The sequence below is a fragment of the Phoca vitulina genome, unplaced genomic scaffold (assembly GCF_004348235.1).
Source record: "Phoca vitulina isolate PV1807 unplaced genomic scaffold, GSC_HSeal_1.0 scaffold11, whole genome shotgun sequence".
Taxonomy (NCBI): Eukaryota; Metazoa; Chordata; class Mammalia; order Carnivora; family Phocidae; genus Phoca; species Phoca vitulina.
Genome location: NW_022589714.1, coordinates 23,717,874 through 23,739,366, shown reverse-complemented (window position 1 = coordinate 23,739,366; position 21,493 = coordinate 23,717,874). Strand labels below are relative to the sequence as shown.

At 33.5% G+C, this 21,493-nt stretch overlaps 1 protein-coding gene across 1 annotated transcript in view; it reads right to left on the bottom strand.

The window, feature by feature from the left end:
* Positions 1-21,493, bottom strand: part of LOC116635773 (protein eyes shut homolog) — a 602,300-nt gene that overhangs the window by 535,012 nt on the left and 45,795 nt on the right. The window contains exon 3 of the mRNA XM_032410093.1: positions 16,074-16,224. The gene's annotated coding sequence lies outside the window, so the exon portion shown is untranslated. The remainder of the gene's footprint in view (positions 1-16,073; positions 16,225-21,493) is intronic.

Here is a 21,493-nt window from a genome sequence, read left to right as displayed (position 1 = left end):
TGTCAGGTATAATAAGGGCAGGTTGACTGCTCATACACATATGGATTTTGCACATTCCATATGGAATAAGCTATTTGAAGATTTAAAAATACGTTTTCTAGTTTAAAATTTAGCATTTTCAGAATACTATCATTTGATGATGCTATTAGCTGATATTCCTCAAAATAAAGAATATGGTGAAATAATTTTCAGAAATGCTACATTCTGTATCCTTCTGCTTAAAGATTAAAATAAATATTAGCATAATAAAGAATGAGCAGTTTTTCAGAGAAAAAGCAAAACAAAATAACCTGTGTAAAATTGTTTAACTCAGTATTTCAAACTTTTCACACTAGTTTTCATCTGCAAGTCTTTTTTTTAAAATCATTCAAAAACAATTTTATCTCTTCTTACAGAGGGGCATCTAATCAGTAGGCAAGTACAGGCAACCTCATTTTATTGTGTTTCACTTTGTTGCACTTTGCAAATATTGTGTTTTTTATAAATTGAAGGTTTATGGCAACTCTGAATCAAGGAAGTCTATCAGCACCATTTTTCCCAGTAGCATTTGCTCACTTCATGTCTCTATGTCACACTCTGGTAATTCTCACAATATTTCAAACATTTTCATTATTATTAAATTTGTCAGGGTGATCTACGATTAGTAACTATGACTTGCTGAAGGCTCAGATGATGGTTAGCATAAAGACACATACACTGTTCTTTTAAACATAACGCTATTGCACATTTAATAGACTATAGTATAAACATAACTTTTATATGAGCTGAAAAACAAAAAATTAATCTGACTCACTTTATTGTGGTATTTGCTTTATTGCGATGGTCTGGAACTGGACCTGCAATATCTCTGAGGTATGTAATTATTTATTTCTCCTGAATGGTCTCTTCCTATGTTTATTTAGTAATAAACCAATACATACCCTTACTCAAAAAGAGTGATTCATTTTTGTTGCCAAGAAAACACTGACCCCAAGAAGATACAGAGAGGTTTTGTGAATATTTTCATTAGTACATAAGATCCACAAATACTGAACTTTATCTGATTACTCAACAGTGAATCCCCAGCAAAGCACAATGCCTAACACACAGTAGATATTCTCTAGATGGATGGATGGGTAGATGGATGGATGGATGATGGATGGGCTGGTAAAAGGTGTCTGATACTGTTACTTGTAGTAAAGGAGCACAACATGTTTTAAAAGCATGAGCTTAAATTTTGGCCTTACCACTTAATAGCTATGTAACCAAAATCAGGCCATCAACTGCTGCATGCCTCAATTCCTTCATCTGTGAAATGGAATTAGTAATATTACCTACTTCCAAGAGCTATTAAAAGTATGAAATGAGATAGCAAGTATGAACAGCTGTAGAGCACTGTACAAAGAGAAAGTACTCAGTAACTATTAACTACTATGATAAAGACAGTGGTTTTATAAGGAAGGATACTTTATACAGATATTTTTTGGGAAGAAAAATTTTGCAAAATGATCCTACTTCTACACATCCTTGAAATATCACACCAGGTTTCTCCTTTGTAGTCCCAAATTCATAGTAAGTGAGATCACACAATATAGTGGATCTTGGAGCTGTGCTGCCTGGGTTCAAATACAATCATGATTCCACCACTCCCCAATTGTGTGTCCTTGAGCAAGCTGATCAATCTCACTGTGCTTCAATTTCCTTAGCTGTAAAATACAGATAAGTGTCTATCTACAAGGTTGTTATAAGGACCCAAAAAACTAATATTTGTAATGAACTCAGAGTATATCCTGGCCAAAAAAAAAAAGAGGAATACATGTTCCAGAATGCTTGTTTACTTGCTGAAGAAATGAGCAGATGAATGTTCCTTTAAGTTATATAGATGATATGATTCCTCATATCAGTAATAAAGACTAACAGATATGGTATTGGAGCCTGAGGAACAGTCAGCAGGCAAGAGTGACAGTGAAGAACAAGACTTTATGGAACTGCAGAAAATAATTTCTGCTTTCCTATTCTGGAAAGATAGATAAGTTACACTGTTTTAAATGACAGGAAACTGCATTTTCATTGATAACTTCTTTAAGTAATTGCTGCAAAAATAAAACATATAGTGAATATAAGGAAAACAAAAAGGTAATTATATTTATACTAAGTACTTAAGAAATTATTTAGCATACGGACTGAAATTAAATATTTCATAACATGGACATCCATTTGTGCATCATAATCAATCTCAAAACTTTTATTTCCAGAGTGGAGTACATGGGATTAGACATAACTTCAAAAAGAATTTCTTGTGTTTATTTAGCACAAGACAGAATTAAACTTTAATGTTGGAAAGAAACTCAAAATAAAGTAATAGCAAAGGATAACAGTTATTTAATGCACACTATGAAATATCTCAATCTTTCTTATTACAATCCCAGAATGGTGGCATCTCCATTCTGCAAATGAAGAAAAAGAAGCCAAGAAAGGGTAGATGGCCTGCACAAGGTCCATGGCTATGAATTGGGAGAGGTAGGATTCAGCTCCAGAGCTCCAATTCTTAATTGTGGAGCTCTACTACTTCTTCTGAATTAATACTTGTAGTAATGTCACTGATTTCTAAGAAAGCACTATTTTATGTCATGGAGAAAATGGAACATGCCTCAAAGGCAATATATTCACGAAGTCTTAGCCCTAAGAGAGTTGGTTCTTAATTATCAGAAAACTGTTTTTTTCTTACCATGTCATGTAACTAGACGCTGTGCACTTTTTGTCTTTGAAGAAGGCTGTGTAGTCACTGATAAAGGCAGTTTTAATAACTTTGGATTATGTAACATTTTACAATTGACTTTATGAAGTTCTTCATTTTCATCTTTATGGATTATGCTGTAAATTCTTGAGTTCACGCTTCACTTATTTTCCCAAGTCTCAGCCTCCTTAAATTTTACCTTATGATTTTTGTGAGATCATTCACCTGAGGGCTCTGTTCTCTAGCCTCTTGGCTAAATTAGCCTTAAGTCCTTAAATTTCACTAGAAAACTATCTCTCACATTAATATCCCCAAAGAACTTAAGCCAAAAATTGATTTTATTCCACTTGCTGTTAAGTTACATAGATTATGCTGCAAAATTAAACAGGGTTTTAAAATTATATGTATTACTAGAATTCCCTAACTAATATAAACTAGATTACTTCTTGCTTTACTTTACCCATTGCCCCTTAGCCACTTACAAGGGAACACTGAAGCACTTCAATTTTAATAAATCTATTAACACAGGAAAAAACAGTGAATATATATTCATTTATCTCAACTGTCATCTGTTTTTTCCTTTTTCAGAGTTTAAGCTATGAACATGAGATGTGTTATTGTGAGGGTTTAATGATTTGTTAATTTTCAAACGAAAACTCTTTGGGACCTTTTACAAATAAATGGAAATTTAGGCAGGAACAGAAGGAACACCAGATGGGAGTCTCTCAAGAGGTGTCCTCAGGGATATTATATGAAAGTGAGGTGAAATGATCTTAGGTGAGCACACTATAATAGAATTTGTGACTGTGATAATATCTTAATATAAAGAATACCTGTGTAATCCATAATAAGTAGTATATCATATACATTATTTAGTAATATATAAAATACAATTAAATAATATTAAATATAAAATAAATATTAAATAATGTTAATGATATTAAACAACAATAACATATAATAGTATACTATATGGTATATAATATATATTATAAAAAGTATATATGAGTTATTATATAGCATAGAACGACAGCATTTTGAGCTGAAATAGACTTTTCAAAATAATGTAATCCAAGCTTATCATCTACAGATGGGTGTTTGAGGCACAGAAATTTCAAGTAATGGTCAACAATGTAAAAACTCATTATTTTTGGTAGACATGACTGAAAACCAAGTGTCCTTATTTGGTCTGGTATTTTTTTTCCACCAATCCAAGCTGTTTCCTGAAAGAGCATACAGATATGTGTAAGATAAATATTTTTCCTCCATGTAGGAGTATTTGCCAATCTGCAACATTTTTTTGTTGTTGCTCCTGGAGAGGTTCGAGAGCATTACATTATAGTTGTCATGCTCTTTGTGATCAAACAGAAAGAGTTTGGCTTGAGTAACAAAGAGCTATGGAGTGTGCTTAAAATATGTGTGCCTAAGACATGAACTTGTAAATAGAATAAAATTATGTTGATTTGTGGTTGGGATTCCAGTGAATGATTACCTCATGTAGAACTGACTTTGGAAATGATATGGCCTTATCTGGTTTCCTCCTCTCATTCACAAACCTCACCTCTTTTCAAGCTCAATACCAATATTTCTTAAAGCTGAATGTCACACATTTTTCAATGAAAAATAGTTTCAGAACTCTTCAATATTTACTTAAAAACAATTTTAGTAAAACATTACTACTTTACACATTTTATGGAAAATATAAAATCAGAGGAGTGATGCCAGCAAGATGTCAAATTAGAAAGCCCCGGAGTCTCCTTTCTCCTACAAACACACTGGCTGAGCAACAATTCATATATCAATTCCCTTTGTGAGAAATCAGAAACTAATTGAAGGCTCCTTTACTCTGGGAAAGGTAAAACCAGCCTCACTGAAGCCAGTAGGGAGATTCTGGACACTCTCTCAGGGAGACACTGCCTTTAGCTTAGTGTATACAATCAGGAAGAGACACCTAGCTTCACCCAGAGGAGAGAAAGGATTGGTTTGCATGTCCAGTACTCCACATTTCTGAAGGGGTTCCCCAGAGGTTTGGCTTCTGTGTTGTAAGTCTTGGAGCTTTGATGGGACCAGCACAGACTAACAACTATAGGGAGAATGGAGATGGCAGCTTGGGCTGGTATATGCCATTAATCCTTCCCCTTGCTCAGTACAGAGTGAGCAGATTAAAAAAAAATCTTAGCTCTCAATTTCTTCCTGATGAAGGAAAGAGTTGTTATGGGCATCCAGCACCTCAACTTCTCTGGGGCTGCCTAAAGAACTAGCATCTGTGTCACTAGTCTTGAATCTCTGATAAGTCCTTCATAGCCCAGTTGAGAGAGAGAATGAAAATAGTGGCTTGGGCTGGTAGATGCCATAATTCCCCCACTGACTCAGCACAGGGCAATCAGACAAAAACCATAGATTCCTGCTTTTCTCTGGGGAGGGAAAGAGTTGGTAGAGGTCCCTAGAGTCTCTGGCCAGGCTGATTGGTAGGAGTCTTCTCCTGTATGAGGCAAGTCTGTAAAGACTGGAGGTACCTGGTTTTCCTAATATGCAGACACCAACACAGAGAGTCAAGAAAAATGAAGAATCAAGCAAAGATGTTCCAAAAAAAGGAACAAGATAAAATTCCAGAAACTGACCCTAATTAAATAGAGTTATATGAATTACCTGACAGAGACTTAAAATTAACTCTCACCAATGTTTAGAGAACAGTGAATGAAGAAAGTGGTAATTTCAACAAAGACAATATATTTAAAAAAAAAACAAACTATGAAACAGAAATAATGGAACTGAAGAACATAACAACTGCACTGAAGAATTAACTGAAAGGATTCAACAGGAGACTAGATCAATTAGAAGAAAGGATCAGTGAACTCAAATACAGTGAGAAATCATTCAGTCAGAGGGGAAAATAGAAAAAAGAATAGGGTGCCTGATTGGCTCAGCTGGTTAAGCATCTGACTCTTGATTTTGGCTCAGGTCATGATCTCAGGGTCGTGAGATTAAGCTCCACGACAGGCTCCATGCTCAGTGAGGAGTCTAATTGGGATTCTCTCTCTCCTTCTCCCTCTGCACCAACCACCCCCTCAACCCGCCCCACGTGCGCACTCTCTCTCTCAAATAAATAAATTTTTAAAAAAGTAAAAAGAGCGAAGAAGCTCAAGGAAATTATAGGAAGCCATCAAGCTGGCAATATATGAATTGTAGAAGTTCTGGAAAGAGCAGAGAGAGAGAGAGGGAGAGGTCCAGAAAACTTATACAAAGAAATAATGGCTAAAAACCTCTTCCTAAATCTAAAGAAGGAAATAAACATCTAGATCTGAAAAGCCCAAAGAAATCCACACTGAGACACATTGTAATCAAATTGTTAAGTCAACGACAATTTTGAAAGCAGCAAGAGAATAACTTGTCATATACAATAGTACCCTCATAAGACTATGTAGCAGATTTATCATCAGAAACCTTGTAGGCTAGAAGGGAGTGGGATGACAAGAGAAAAAAAAAAAAAAAAAACTGTCAAGTAAGAATACCATATTCAGCAAAACTCTTTTATTATTTTTTTTAATTTTTAATTTTTTTTAATTTTATTATATTAGTCACCATACAATACATCATTAGTTTTTGATGTGGTGATTCACGATCCATTGTTTTCATATAACACCCAGTTCTCCATGCAGTACATGCCCTCCTTAATACCCATCACTGGGCTAACCCATCCCCCCTCCCCCCCTCCCCTCTAAAATCCTGTTTGTTTCTCAGAGTCCATAGTCTCTCATGGTTCAAAACTCTTTTTTAAAAATGAAGGAGAGATAAGAATTTTTCCAGAAAAACAAAAGCTGAGAGAGTTCATCACCATTAGACCTACCTTACAAGAAATGCTAAAGGTAGTTCTTCAAGTTGAAATGAAAAGACACTAAACAGCAACATAGCATAAGAAACTATGAAACTTCTTAGTAAAGGTAAATATATAAATATATACTGTGTTACTGTAGTGGTAGTGCACAAATCACTTTATTATAAAAGTTAAAAGGCATTAAGTATTAAAAATAGCTATAAAATCATATTAAAAGATATTCAATATGAATAGATGTAAATTTTGACAACAATAACATAATGTGTGAGAAAGGGAGAAGTTAGTGTGTAGAGATTTTGTGTATGATTGAACTTAAATTGTTAGCTTAAAACAGTGTTACAGCTATAGGATAGTTTATGTAAACCACAAGGTAACCATACACACACACACACACACACACAGAATATACAAACACAAAATACCTATAAAAGTTACATAAAAGAAAAAGAGAAAAGAATCAAAGCATATAATACAAAAAATAAAAAGCATAAAACACACAAAAAATTAACAAAACACGAAAGACAGCAAGAGAGGAAAAGAGAAAAGAACTATGACTAATAGAAAGTAAATAAGAAATGGCAATAGTAAAATCTTCTCTATCAATAATCACTTTAATTGTCAATGGATTAAAATCCTCATTCAAAAGACAAAATCAGCAACAGAGTTGTTTTTTGAAAAACAAACAAACAAAAAGATAAAATTGACAAACCCTCACTAAACTAACAAAGAAGACTCAAATAAGATCAGAAATAAAAGAAGAGACATTATAACTGATGCCACAGGAATAAAAAGGATCATAAGAGAATACTACTAACAATTATATGCCAACAAACTGGGTAACGTAGTAGAAATAGATAAGCTCCGGAAATATACAACCTATCAAGACTAAATCATAAAGAAATAGAAAGTCTGAATGAACAAATAACTAGTAAGAAGACTGAATTAGTAATCAAATGCCTTCCAAAAAGAAAATCCCAGGAAAAGATTATCTTTACTGGTGACTTCTACCAAACACTTAAAGAAGAGTTAACATCAATTCTTTTCAAACTCTTCCAAAAAATTGAAGAGGAGGGAACATTTCCAAACACGTTTTATGAGGCCACCATTACTCTGATATGAAAGCCAGTCATAGACACCACAAGAAAAGCAAACTATCTGCTAATGTCCCTTTTGAAAATAAATGCAAAACTCCTCAACAAAATACCAGCAATCAAAAAGGATCATATACTGTGAACAAGTGCGATTTATCTGTAGGATAAGAATGGTTCAACATACCAAGAATCAATTAATGTGATACATCACCTTCACAGAATAAAAGATAAAAATCATAAAAGTATCTCAGTAGATGCAGAAAAAGGACTGGACAAAATTCAATGCCCTTTCGTGATAAAAACACTCAGAAAACTAGGAATAAAAGGAAATTACTTCAGCTAACAATGGCCATACTTGACAAGCCCAGAGCTAACATCATACTCAATAGTTTAGAACTGAAAGGTATTCATCTAAGATCTGGAATAAGACAAAAATGCCTACTCTTGCCACTTCATTCACCACAGTATGGAGCTTTAGACAGAGAAACAAATAAATACACACATGCATACATACACACACATATGCATACCCCTATATATGTATATATGTACATATGTGTATATATATGTATATGTGTGCATGTAAATTGTGTGTGTGTCTGTGTGTGTGTGTATGCAACAAATGTTGCTGAGGAGTGAGGATGTGGAGGAATCAGAACCCTTGTGCATTGCTGGTGGGAATGCGAAATGGTGCAGCTGCTATGGAAAGTAGTACAGAAGTTCCCTAAGAATTAAAAATGGAACTACCATATGATCCTGCAATCCCACTTCTGGGTATTTATTCAAAAGAATTGAAATAAAGATCTTAATAAGATATTAACACTCCTATATTCATAGCAGCACTATTCACAATAACCAAGATATGGAAATAATCCAAATGTCTACTGACAAACCAACAGATAAAGAAAATACATAGAAAAGAATACTATTCCTTTTAAAAACAGGAATTCAACCTTTAAAGAAAAGGGAACCTTTTTTTTTTTCAGCCTTTAAAAAAGGGAAATTCTGGAGGCACCTAGGTAGCTCAGTGGGTTAGTGGGTTAGGAAGGCATTCCACTCGAGTCATGATCCCAGGGTCCTGGGATCGGGCTCCCTGCTCAGTGGGAAGCCTGCTTCTCCCTCTCCCTCTGCTGCTCCCCCTGCTGTGCTCTCTCACTCTGTCAAATAAATAAATAAAATCTTTAATAAATAAATAAATAAATAAATAAATAAATAAATAAATAAATAAAAGAAATTCTTCAATAAGTGACAACATGGATGGACTGGAGGACATTATGCTAAGTGAAGGAAGCCAGGCACAGAAAGACAAATACTGAATGATTCCAGTTACATGCGGCATAGTATGTCTCCTTGTATTCAAGTATAAGAATTTCACTAGTGTGCATCCTTAAACTAGAAAATTTTATTGTTTAGGATATGAACATCTTCCACTTTATAGGTGATACTAAAAGGATTTACAATGCAGATTAAAAACATACTAAACTGTCTCCCTTGCAGTTGCAATTTCCATGTTTGTTACAATAAGGAAGCAAATGTCCAGCTAGATTCTCCCCCTTTTGCCAAGGGAAAACACCTGTTACTAACAGAATGCTGATGATATTCCTTCATTCACCACCATGAGTTTAAAAAGAGGTTGTCATTTCTCTTACAAGTTTATCAATGATCTCCATATCAGAAAACCTAGTAGATGCTTTTCAGCCCTTATTCTTTATAGATCCAATTTTAGCAGGGTTAAACAGCTTCTCTTTCTTGAAACTTGCTCTTCTTCTGCCTGCTACCAAAACAGCACATTTTTCTGGTTTTGCTCTTCACTCCTCTGCCTACTTTGTGTTCGGATACTTAATTACCTTCTCAGTTTTCTCCAGGACTTTGTTCTGGTTCTTCTCCTCTCATTCTCCTCACTCTCCCCTGAGGTTATCTCATCTGGTCACATGTATTTAAAAACTACACGCTGAGAATTCCCTGAGTCATGAACACAAGTGTTACCTTGGTAACTCCTCTGCAAGCCTCACAGATACCTCAAACTTGAAGTATCCAATCTAATCATCTCCTCATTTCCCCCAAATCTGTTCTCCCCAGTTCTCCTCATCTTAGTAATGGGACCCTGATTTTGTTACTTAAACCACCAGAAGCCTTAGACTCATGCTTGAGATCTTCTTCTGACTACTTCATAGATTTATGTGTGCAGACCTGCATGTATTTTTTTCTACATTTGCTAATGAAATGAAATGATTAGGGTGAGGTAGATACAGTGGTAAATATAAGCCAGTGTTCTTGAATAAAAGGAACTATGATTAAATATATGGAGAACTTTTCAAAACCAGAAGCAAATACAAATGGAGGAATTCAAGAGAGATCCTTAAAATGTTGGAAACATACAGATTAAGAAAGGATCTGGAGTAGGGACAGACTCAGAGATAGGCCCTCCCAAACTCCTGGCAGAGTTTTGCAAGGATATCAAGAAATAGAGACAAAAGTGATAAAGATATGGGTCAGAGCAAAAAATGGAAGAACAGTTGGTAGAGAAAGGTGGAACTGTGGGAGGAGAATCTGTCTTTATGTTGAGTAGGAGCCAGTTTTTGCTGTACAACTGAGTGAGGCTCAGTCCACAGATTACTGCTTAAGAAAGGCAGGCCCTTGCATGGGAATAAATTAAAAGTGATTCTTATATATGCAAGGAATGAGAAACAGTTTTCATTGGGTTGGTCTTCATCTTCTATTTTGTTGAAATAGCATTTGGCATTGTAGCCAAATGCCACTGATGGCAAAATAGATAACTAAGAGCCTAAATGGTAGTCCTACAGACTGGCCAAATGAATAAATGAATGACTTAACATATAACCTCTAGAAGAAGCTATGGATTTTTAAACGTTGCAATGAAACTCTGATGTCTATTATTTTGCTTAGGCTTATCAGAGATACAGGTTATGTAAATGCTTATTTAAAAGACTTGCTTATTGTAGAGTGATTTTCCTTTTAATATCAAATGGACAGAAAATAAGGTAAAGGTGGAGATTAACTGTTTTTTTGTTTTGTTTTGTTTTTCACCATTTACATAACCCAACAGGGTTGAATGTGGTCATCTTTTGAAAATTATTTTCAATGGTGTGTTTCCATTTATTTCTGATTGATTACCTTGTATTCATATAACAAGTTTCTTGGAAGAGCTCAAAAAGGTTGACAAGCATCCTCTGAAAGTCTATCATAAACATAAATACATAAATTGTTTATGTATTACTGAGGTGTCATTTCCTCTTTAAATTTATAATGAACCCTGATGAGTAATATAAGCTACCAAAATATTCTAACAGAAAGGGAAATATAGCCAACTGACATGATTTTTTTCCTTTGTTCCTCAGGAATCAATCACAACTTTCAAAGGAGAATTCTCTTTATGTGTTAGATTATTAATTTAACAGTAACTTCTTTGGCTAAAAGATTTTTATGGCTATGATTGACAGGCTTTTTGTAAAAGTGAATGGTTTTGTAGCAGATTAATTATTGAATATGTAAATCCATGTTTTAAACATAAATAAAGTAGATAATACTTGTTTTAACCAAAGTGTTCTTGTTTTCTCAAGGGATTCATTTAAAATTTTAATAATTATTGAATTCCTCATTTATATTGAAATTAAAAGTTAAAATGAATATTTAGATTCTTGAATCAATCACTGTTATGAACTGAAAGTTTGTGTCCCCCTAAAATTCATATTAAAATCCTAATCCCCAATATGTTGGTATTAGGAGGTGCCTTTAGGAGGTGATTAGGTCATGAAGGTGGATCCCTCATGAATGAGATTAGTGCCCTTATAAAAGAGATCCCAGAGAACTCTCTCATTCCTTCTGCCAATATGAGGATGTAGCAGAAGACAGCTGTCTATGAACCAGAAAAGGGGCTCTCACCAGACTGCAATCTGTCAGCACCATGATCTTGGACTTCCTACCCTTCGTAACTATGAAAAAATAAATGTTTGTTGTTTAAGTCACCCACTCTTTGGTATTTTTGTTATGGTGGCCCAAGTGGATTAAGTTAGTCACCGATTCCTCAAAAATTCCTATCCCATATAAGAATATATGCTATCATAAATTCTGTTTTTAATATTAGTGATTGACTTGAATGTGAAAAAGAACTAGCATCTTCACAGAACACATTTTGTTATCAACTTTTGTAGAAAGAAAAAAAATCCACTAATGTATTAACAATAGTATATCTAGATAATTGTCTTATTTTCTTTTATATTTAGCAAAGAGAACAGGTGGTACCATTGTAACTTGGTCTGCATTTGTTAAAGAATTAAGACTTGGTGTCCTTAAGCAACTTAGACCCAAAAGCAGGAGCGCAGGTACTGAAAAGTATACACAAAGCACCACCAAGGAAAGTGTTTTCCTACCACCAGCGAGGGGGCATTTACTCTCGGACTCTGGAAGTTATCATCTACAGTCCTCAGGGGACACAGAATTTTTCACACTTCAGTCACAAAATTGAAAGTGCCTGTTTCATTCTCTCCTCCCTACTGAGCTCTATGTGTTTTTGTTAAGGGAAGCATTAAACAACCTGTCAGCATATACACATTGGATTAGGAGCTCTTATTACATGGAAGGGTTCTGGCCAGTACAAAAAGACATTATTGGAAACTTACAGGCAAGAGAGTAAGTGTAACTTAGCACTTATTGGCTTGAGGATTCAACTATAGTTCTCTTAGTGTTTAATACTACAAACCTGTTGTTTTTAATTTTCTGAGTACTGACAACCCACTGTGCTTAAACAGCAGCTCTTAATCAGAAGACAATAATTAGTTAGAGCCTGCATGATACTTAGATATTCAAAGGGGCTGTACTGCACAGAAACAGGTTCACAAAGTTGTTTTTTCTTTCTGTTTTCTGATTCATCGTATGATTTCTCTTTAAGTATTATCAAATAGATATATTTTATATTTTGCTTGTATCAATTATTTAATACATAGCAATATAAGTGAATGTCACACACATACACAGTTACTGTGACGTAGTAACAGTATGAGAATAAAAAAAATCATAAAATGTTTCTGACTGATATAAAATCTTAGAAATACAGCATATTTAACAAGGAGGGAAAAAATGCTTAGTAGGCCATCCTTTTAATTTCCAGGTAACTTCACTGGTCTACACACTGAAATTTCTCTAAATCTGATTGTGACCAATGTCCAGTTCTTCTACATCCCAGAATGAGTACCAAATTTTTACTGAGACAATCCCTTAATTTTTTTGTTTTAAAGATTTTATTTATTTATTTGACAGAGAGAGAGACAGCGAGAGAGGGAACACAAGCAGGGGGAGTGGGAGAGGGAGAAGCAGGCTCTCTGCTGAGCAGGGAGCCCGATGCGGGGCTCAATTCCAGGACCCCGGGACCATGACCTGAGCCGAAGGCAGATGCTTAACAACTGAGCCACCCAGGCGCCCTGAGACAATCCCTTAATTAATGCCAATCCTTTCTAAAAAGGTTTTGGGAGAAAAAAATCTTTAGAATATAGTCAGTTATTAAATTACCAATCTCTGCAATTCTACTTTGACACTCTGTCCTCCCCTAGATAACCACCTTTTCTCTTTTTATTAACAATCTTCTAGAAAAAGTAATCAAATATCTGTTGCTTTTTACGTTCCATTTATTCTTGCTCAAAAAGTTACAATTTTTTTTTCTATTTTTATTGTTCTCCTGAAACTGCTGGTGGATGTTTTGTAGCTTTGGTGTTGAACGTATACTCCCTTTGGAAATTCTGTCTTTGGTTTCAGTGACAGTTATTTTTTCCCCTTTTCCCAATACCAATTTCTCTCCTCTTTAACCACTTTTGGGGGCCCCTCTTCTTTAGCCCACTCCTTGACTGCTGATCCTCAGTCATTAACTCTCTCTTCTCTTATCCTACAAAATCAATCCAGTTGGTGATTGTGGCTCCCACTATCACCTGTATAAAGACTTCATAGCCATATTGTCAGGATCACTTAAGTACTCAAGGCTCATATTTCAAATAACTACTCTATATCATAACAATGTCCCATTGATAGGATGATATGCAGGAATGTACTGATGCAATGGACTGAAGAATTAGTGGTCATGGCAAACCAGCTGGCAAATATTTGAAAATTATCTCTGCCCATAACTAATGTAAATGCAAAATGAACTTGCCTTCTTCATAATAATCTTATCCCCATCTGAAGTAAGACGCTATAAATTCTCTACTTACATAAGCCAAGCTGGTCAATGAAATTCCAATTTTTCTATTTTTTTTCCTATAATTATTTACAAGCTCAACAGCTTTCATAGTCATCCTCTCACGCTTATTGTCACAACACCATTTCTTGTTTAATTATTCCTATTAATATTAATATTGTTTTAATATTAATATTTATATTTACATTTCATATTAATATTATTATTCCTAACTTTACCAATTCTTGACCTGTAGTCTAAGCCCCTTTAATCCTATACTTCAGTTGCGATCAGAGAGAAAACTACATCAGATCACTCCTTGTTCAAACTTCTTAAATGGGTCCTACAGGCATGAGTATTAAAATATATAATATTTCACATTTTATACAGGATGCATTATGCTCAGGCTCCTGCTCACTTTTCCAACATCAAGCTTTCCTCCTGCTCAATTCACACCAAACTCCTTGCCTCCACAATAATGAGTTATTTCTACTCCCACTGCCCCCCTCTCCTAGGTCTTTCCATTACCTAAGCCTGTGTGTGTGATGTTTCATCTGCCCGGAATGATAGTCTACTATTATTTACCTGGTAGACACTTGATCATCCCTCACATCTATGCATAACTACAAACTCCCTAATTCCCCCAGGGAGACTAAGAGGCTTCCTTTTCTATTTTTCTGTATTGCCCCTGTATATTTTCATATTTCTATTAGACTAAATACCTAATTTTATAGAGACATTTCTGTATCTCCTCAAGAGAGTATTAGCTCCTTGAGTTTTGAGAACCTGCATTTAATTAATGTATGCCCACAAAAATTAAATTCTATATGAAAACTCATCTTTTACTTGGTAAATATAGATAAAGCTATGAAAAAAGAAACCAATCCAAATATAAATGACTAAACATTAATTTATGTAAGTTTTTGGAATCCTATCATCCACTCTTTAATTGATCATACATTTACCAGATGTTTATCAATCTGGTAAATAGTAGTAGGTACTATGTGACGGAAACAGTCCTTGCCTTGAGATATAAAAAGGTAAACAAAACAGACATTTTCTACTCTTATAGAGCTTATATGTTTGTTTATCTAGGAAAAAGTCAGTGAAGTACATTACTGTAGAAAAAGTCACAAAAGTTTAATGGAGTAAAACTGAATTTAAAATAATGTCTGCATGCTTACAGACAGAATTCCTTTATTTCATTAAAGGCATATATGTCACATCAACTATGCAAGTGACTTTTGTTCTTTATGTATATCCGCTTTGAAATTTTTTAGCCTACATAAAATAGTCATAACATTTATAATATTGTGAGATTTATACCCAATTTATATTTGTGGGGCTTTGAAATAAGAGCATTTTAGATTTTCAATAATAAAAACATGTTAAAATATGTAAAGTACAATGGTAAATACAGTAGAAGATTCATAAATGTAATGAACTATTGGTACAATTAACAAGCAACCTTAAATTTTTAAAGTAATTTTCTGTAATAACATAAAATGGAGCCAATAATCAATAGCATTTAAGTCAGCATGCAAGTTCTCATCCAAAAATATAGGTTAATAATGAAGACAATAAGCTAATTATCTAAATGGAAATTTAGAGACTGCGTTGGCATATGCACAAAACTCTGTAGAGAACGTTTTTACATTTTAATAACCCATATGAAGTAGAGACTGGGAATGGTCTTCCAGTTCCATTTCTCAAATCAGATTTGTGGTGTGTTCTTAAGCCAACCCACTCATAAACCCAGCAAAATCACTAGCACAGAAGTGAACAAAAGCCCATATGCTTAATATTATCATGAAATATAATGCACATGTATAGCCATAAGATGGAAAAACAACCTAACAATAGAGCAATTCTGTGTAATGAGAATGGTAAACTTTCAGTATACTTTGGTAGGATAGATGAAGTCACATATGTTAGTAGAATCGCTTAAAATTTCTTTTCGAAACCATGAAGATAGCTCCACTAACCAGGAAACTTTTCTAAAGTTTTCCAATATTTCTTCCTCATAAAATGACATTTTATGTCATTTTATTATTTACATATTATTATTTACATCTATCTATCTATATATTTTTTTAAGTAGGCTCCACATCCAGTGTGGAGCCCAATGCAGAGCTTTAACTCACAACCCTGAGGTCAAGATGTGAGCTGAAATCAAGAGTCGGACGCTTAACCAACTGAGCCACCCAGATGCCCCCGTAATATATTTTAAAATATCAACAGAAATACCTGGTTTGCACCATGAAGATATGGAAATCCACCAATAAAGACAGATCCTGATTGTGGCAATGGTTTTCCAGATATGTGATTAATAGATTCACTTGCTTTTATAGTCCTCCCTAGAATAGTCAGTTCAGCTCTGCATGGATCAAATTCTTGCCTGCAACCATTTAGGAAAAAAATTTATGGCTTTAGCATGTATTGTATAAACATTTGTCTGACCAATTAATTAAGCTATTAACAAAAGAAGAAAGATTTAAGTAAATAGATTATCTCACCATAAAACCAACAAAGCCAGAAGTAGATTAATCTGTTCTAAATTAGAAACCCTTAATGTTTTAAGTACATAAATACAAACTTAAATTTTGACAGACAAAACAAATCATGGCAATCACTTAATGAAATAAATAAATCCTGATCATAAACAGATCATTCTCATCATGACTAAAATGACATTAGAGTGTAACATTCTACTTCAGTTTTTTACTTTGTTAAATTTTATGTGTGAGTGAAAAATATTGTAAAGAATCAGGTTTAAATATGGTTATCTTGTGTACAATATATCTTTGCCTGTAAGAGACAGAGTGTGTGTATGTGTGTGTGTGTATGTTTCTAGGCACTCTGTTTTATTGGTCCATTATTTCTACCCCTGCACCAATATCACACTGCCTGAAATACTGATACTTTTTATTAAATCCAGATATTTGTAGTATAAATCCTCTTACTTTGTTCAGCTTTTTGAATGAGATTATCAAATAAAATTTTTTTCTTTTTTCTTTATTGTGATGAATTATGTACGTTCACTGTTTTTTGAATGTTTGAACGCATTCCTGAAATAAGTCTACTTGGTCGTAACATATGCTGATTTTAAAAAAAATTTTTTTATTTTTTATTTTTTTAATTTTATTATGTTATGTTAATCACCATACGTTACATCATTAGTTTTTGATGTACTGTTCCATGATTCATTGTTTGCATATAACACCCAGTGCTCCATTCAATATGTGCCCTCCTTAATACATATGCTGATTTTATATAATACAGGATTCACTTTTCTATATTTTAAAGGATATATATGTTAAACAGAGTGCCCTCAAACTTCCTGTCTTGTGCTGTTCTTATAAAATTTTGGTATCAAGATTATGCTGTCCTTAGGTTATTTCAGAAAGTTTATGTAATATTGATATTATACCTACCTTTTACTATGTGGTAGAATTCAGTAGTATAGTCACCTGGACTTGGAGTTTTCTTTGAGGAAGATATTAAGTATGGATGCACTGTATTTCATCAATGCAGCTATCTATGCATTATCATGTCCATTTTATTAAATTGTGGTTTTTTTCTTGAAACATTTTCATTTAATCTGAATTTTCAAAATTATTGGCATAAAATACTTTTATTTATCAAAAATATTTGCATAAAATATATTTATGCCAAATACTATTGCCAAAATAATATAATTGGTGTTGGGACTCTAATGATATCTCTCTTTCTTGTGATATTGGCCATTTATGCCTTTTCTCATTTTATTTGTTTTGCAGATCAATCTTGGTAGGGAGTAGCAAATTTCAAAGAACACACTTTCAGCATTGTTGATAGTTGCCATTCTTTGTTTGTTTTCTGCTCCATTAACTTCTGCTATTTTTATGATTTTCTTCTTTTCACTTTCTTTGGGCTTAATTTACTCTCCTGCTTCTAGGGTGTTTAATACATGCTCTCAAGATTGTAAACTTCTAAGAATAAATTTAGCTGTGTCCAAAAAGTTCTTTCTCATCATCTATTCAAAATATTTTCTAGTTTCTTTGTGATTTTTTTCTTTGGTCCAAGAATTATTCAGAATTGTAAAGGGATTTTCTGGTATTTTTGTATTATAAAATGTTATAACAGCTCAATCAAGCTTATTCAAAGAATATTCTCTGTTTGCTTCTAATCCTTGAAATTTATTCACTTAGGCTGCATAGCCCAGCATATGGTCAATTTTAATAATGTTTTCATGACCCCAGAAAGTCTGTCCTATATATGTGAATACATACACACACATTAAGGCACTTTTATAGTGAATAAAGAATAGGAAAAATGAAATAAATCATGTCTATGATGCATGTGCAACTTTTTCTTAAAAAAATATCTGGAGATTTTTTTGCATCCTCCTTCTATCTGTATCATGATACAAAGTTAATAAAACTAAGACCAGGTATAGCCATGCAGACAATATTAATGCTTTGATAAAGAAAGTTTTGAAAAATATTTGAAGAGATAATGCTATTCTGTTTATTAAGAACTTGGGAGAAAAATGTGTTGAACATTTTTAGAACCCATTTGATATTCTTGGATTCTGTACTTAGAAGCAAACTAGAAGCTTTCTGGGTTAATTACTTCTTATAATTAAGCCGTTAAAAATATCTTAGGGAGGATACAGCTTCTAGGAAGTTATTCATTAAATGATAAAAATAAAAAGCACAACTACTTTTGCTCCGATCAATCTTTAAATTGTAATGTTTGGCAAAACAATTTGTACTGCTTTGTGATACTAAAATAGCAATAATTATTCACTAATACTCTGTTAATGAACTCCTTTCCCATATTTCATTAAGCAAACGAAACCCATTAAACTATCAAACATATTTATTTGGCCTTTGGTTATAATAACTGAAAAGGTAACTTAAAAATTATATATATATATATATATATATATATATACTCTCTATTGTTTTTTTTTCCTGACTACAGAAGCAACATAAACTCATTATAATTTATCCAACATCTAATTTTTTAAGACAACACACCCAAAATAGATTTTTATGCTAAGCCTGCATGTCACCAAACCAATTAGGAATTGCCTGATTAACGTTAGTTAGGTAATCTGCCTGAATCCCTTGCCATCCCCTGTAAGAAAAGTAAATAAACTTTTTTTTTTTTGCCAAGTATAATTTCCTTGTCTCTGTTCCCTTCTGCCTATAAAATCTCTTGCCTTGTATAGCTCTTCAGAGCTCCTTTCTATCTGCTAGATTGAATACTGTGTGATTCATGAATCACTGAATAAAGCCAGTAAGATGTTTGAAATTTACTCCATTAAATTTTGAACCTTAAATACATATACATATGTATTTATATTATAAATTAGAATATTTTATTCTAATGAGAACATTTTCTTTTTTTCTTCATTTAAATATCTGCACATAGTCCATATTCAACTGTGGTGTTTATTCTTATGGCTCTGACTAGAGAATAAAAATGGGAAAATGTGACATACGGTACATATTAATACACAATGGTTCTAAATTATGCAGCACAGACCACATACAAATGCAGAGTAGAAATACTCAGAAATTGACCCCTGTGTGATTAAGATGATTATGGTAGGAAGAGGGAAGAATAAAAGATATTACAGATGTGAGATTTTGAGAAATGGTGAAAGCTGAAAGAGAAATGAATAGAGTTTTAAAGGCTTTGTCTGTCTATAGTTGAGAATGAGAGCTCAGTTCAATACCAGATCTTTAAGCTTCTCTACTCTGAGCATGTGGAACATGTTATTCTCTACTGAGATTATAGTTCATTCACTACAATGTCAACAGCTGAGGAAAGAGAGGCCTTTGTTATGTTACTCCTGTATCCTCAAACCTACAACAGGGCCTTGTATGTGGCAAACACTATGGTATGTGTTGAATAATGAGCAGTTTTACAAGATACTGTCTGAAATAAAATAGGTGCCTAATGAATGACAGCATTTTTCTTTTGAAGATAGCATGTACTTTATTCTAATTATATTTATTAGAAAATATTTCATAAAATGCTGAAAATATAAAAAAGGAAAAGCACAATAACCTGCATTTACCAGAAGGAACTATTATTATTGTACTGCAATTTAAAACTTTCATATTATGATAAAATGTTCCCCAAAGCTGAGAATAAATAAACTCAGAGTTTGCCTTCTTTGTTAATTTAATAATAAAAACATTTATGTATGTTAATATTACTCCACACTATTAATTTTAATGGTTGTACAGTAATTGTATGCTTGTACTTTATTTCTAAGATGCCCAATCACTGAGTATTTGGGAATCTTTTTCGGTTTTTTCATCCTTTTCTGTAAAACTACAATACATGGCTATTTCATATATCTTAATACACACATCAATTTATTTTCTAGGAAAATTTCTAGAAGTTAACTTGCAGTATATAAGCTTTCTCAATATTTATATATTCCTAAATTTTCTTCAAAAATTTTTCTCAACTTACTGTCTGTGATGGTTAGTTTTATGTGGCAACTTAGCTACAGGCTATAGTCTCCTGTCACTCAAACACTAATCTAGGTATTGCTGTGAAGGCATTTTGTAGATACAGTTAACATCTACAAGCAGCTGACTTTAAGTAAAGGAGATTACCCTCCATAATGTGAATGGACCTCATCCAATCAACTGGAAGGCTTTAAAGAGCAAAACTGAAGTTTCCTTGAAGAAGAAATTGCACCTGTGGTTTGCAGCATTAGCTCCCACCCGGAGGTTTCCAGTCTGCAGGCCTGCCCCTCAGACTCTGTACTTAGCCAGTCAGACCCCACAATTACATAGGCCAATTCCTTGAAATAAATCTCTTAGTATGTATCTTCTGCTGGGTCTGTTTCTCTGGTAATGTCCTGACTAATATAGATTTTGGTACCTACAGGGCTGAGTACAGAGATAATTATTTGACCCAATGTATAGGAAGATCTTTTATATTATCTCATAATCACATCAGTGAAGCAGTATTAATGTTAACTGAGTATGGAATTTTATTCTTTAATTGGAGCTGGATCTGATAATAGTTTTTGTTAAAATCTCAAGACATAGCTCTCTTAATTAGTGTTAGCCACATGGAATTTAATTCCTTAAAAAGGTATTCTGCATGAATAGTAATGGATCAGGTGATTGGCTTTTGATTATCAACTCTAAGTTATAGACTTGCCCTGACCTCTGATCTGAATAAATAAACAGAAGAACTCAAAGTATTAGGGAAATTCATATATCATGGTAGGAGATTAATTATTTATAATTATATCACATTTGAGGCTCTTCTCTAAAATTTATTATGGTTTTTATTATTGTATAATTTCTATTCATTGTCACAGAGGGTAAACTGCTCACATCAAGAACACTATTATCTATGTACTAATTCTGTAGGCTTTCACCTTTGGATAAGTATGGGAATTTTTCTTTCATACTTAAAATTCTGCATTGGGTTATTCTTGTTTTCAAAGCTATTATCATTTCTGAAATAAATTACCCACTGTAAATGAATATAAGGATGGCATATTACCTTTTTTCATACACATATTCCAGAGACCTGGCAGCTAAGCTGAAGAAAGATGAAAGTAAGTACACCTCCATTATAACAACGTAGACCATCATGTTTTCTTTGCCGAAAATGCAATTCTAATATTTCACCAGGCAGGA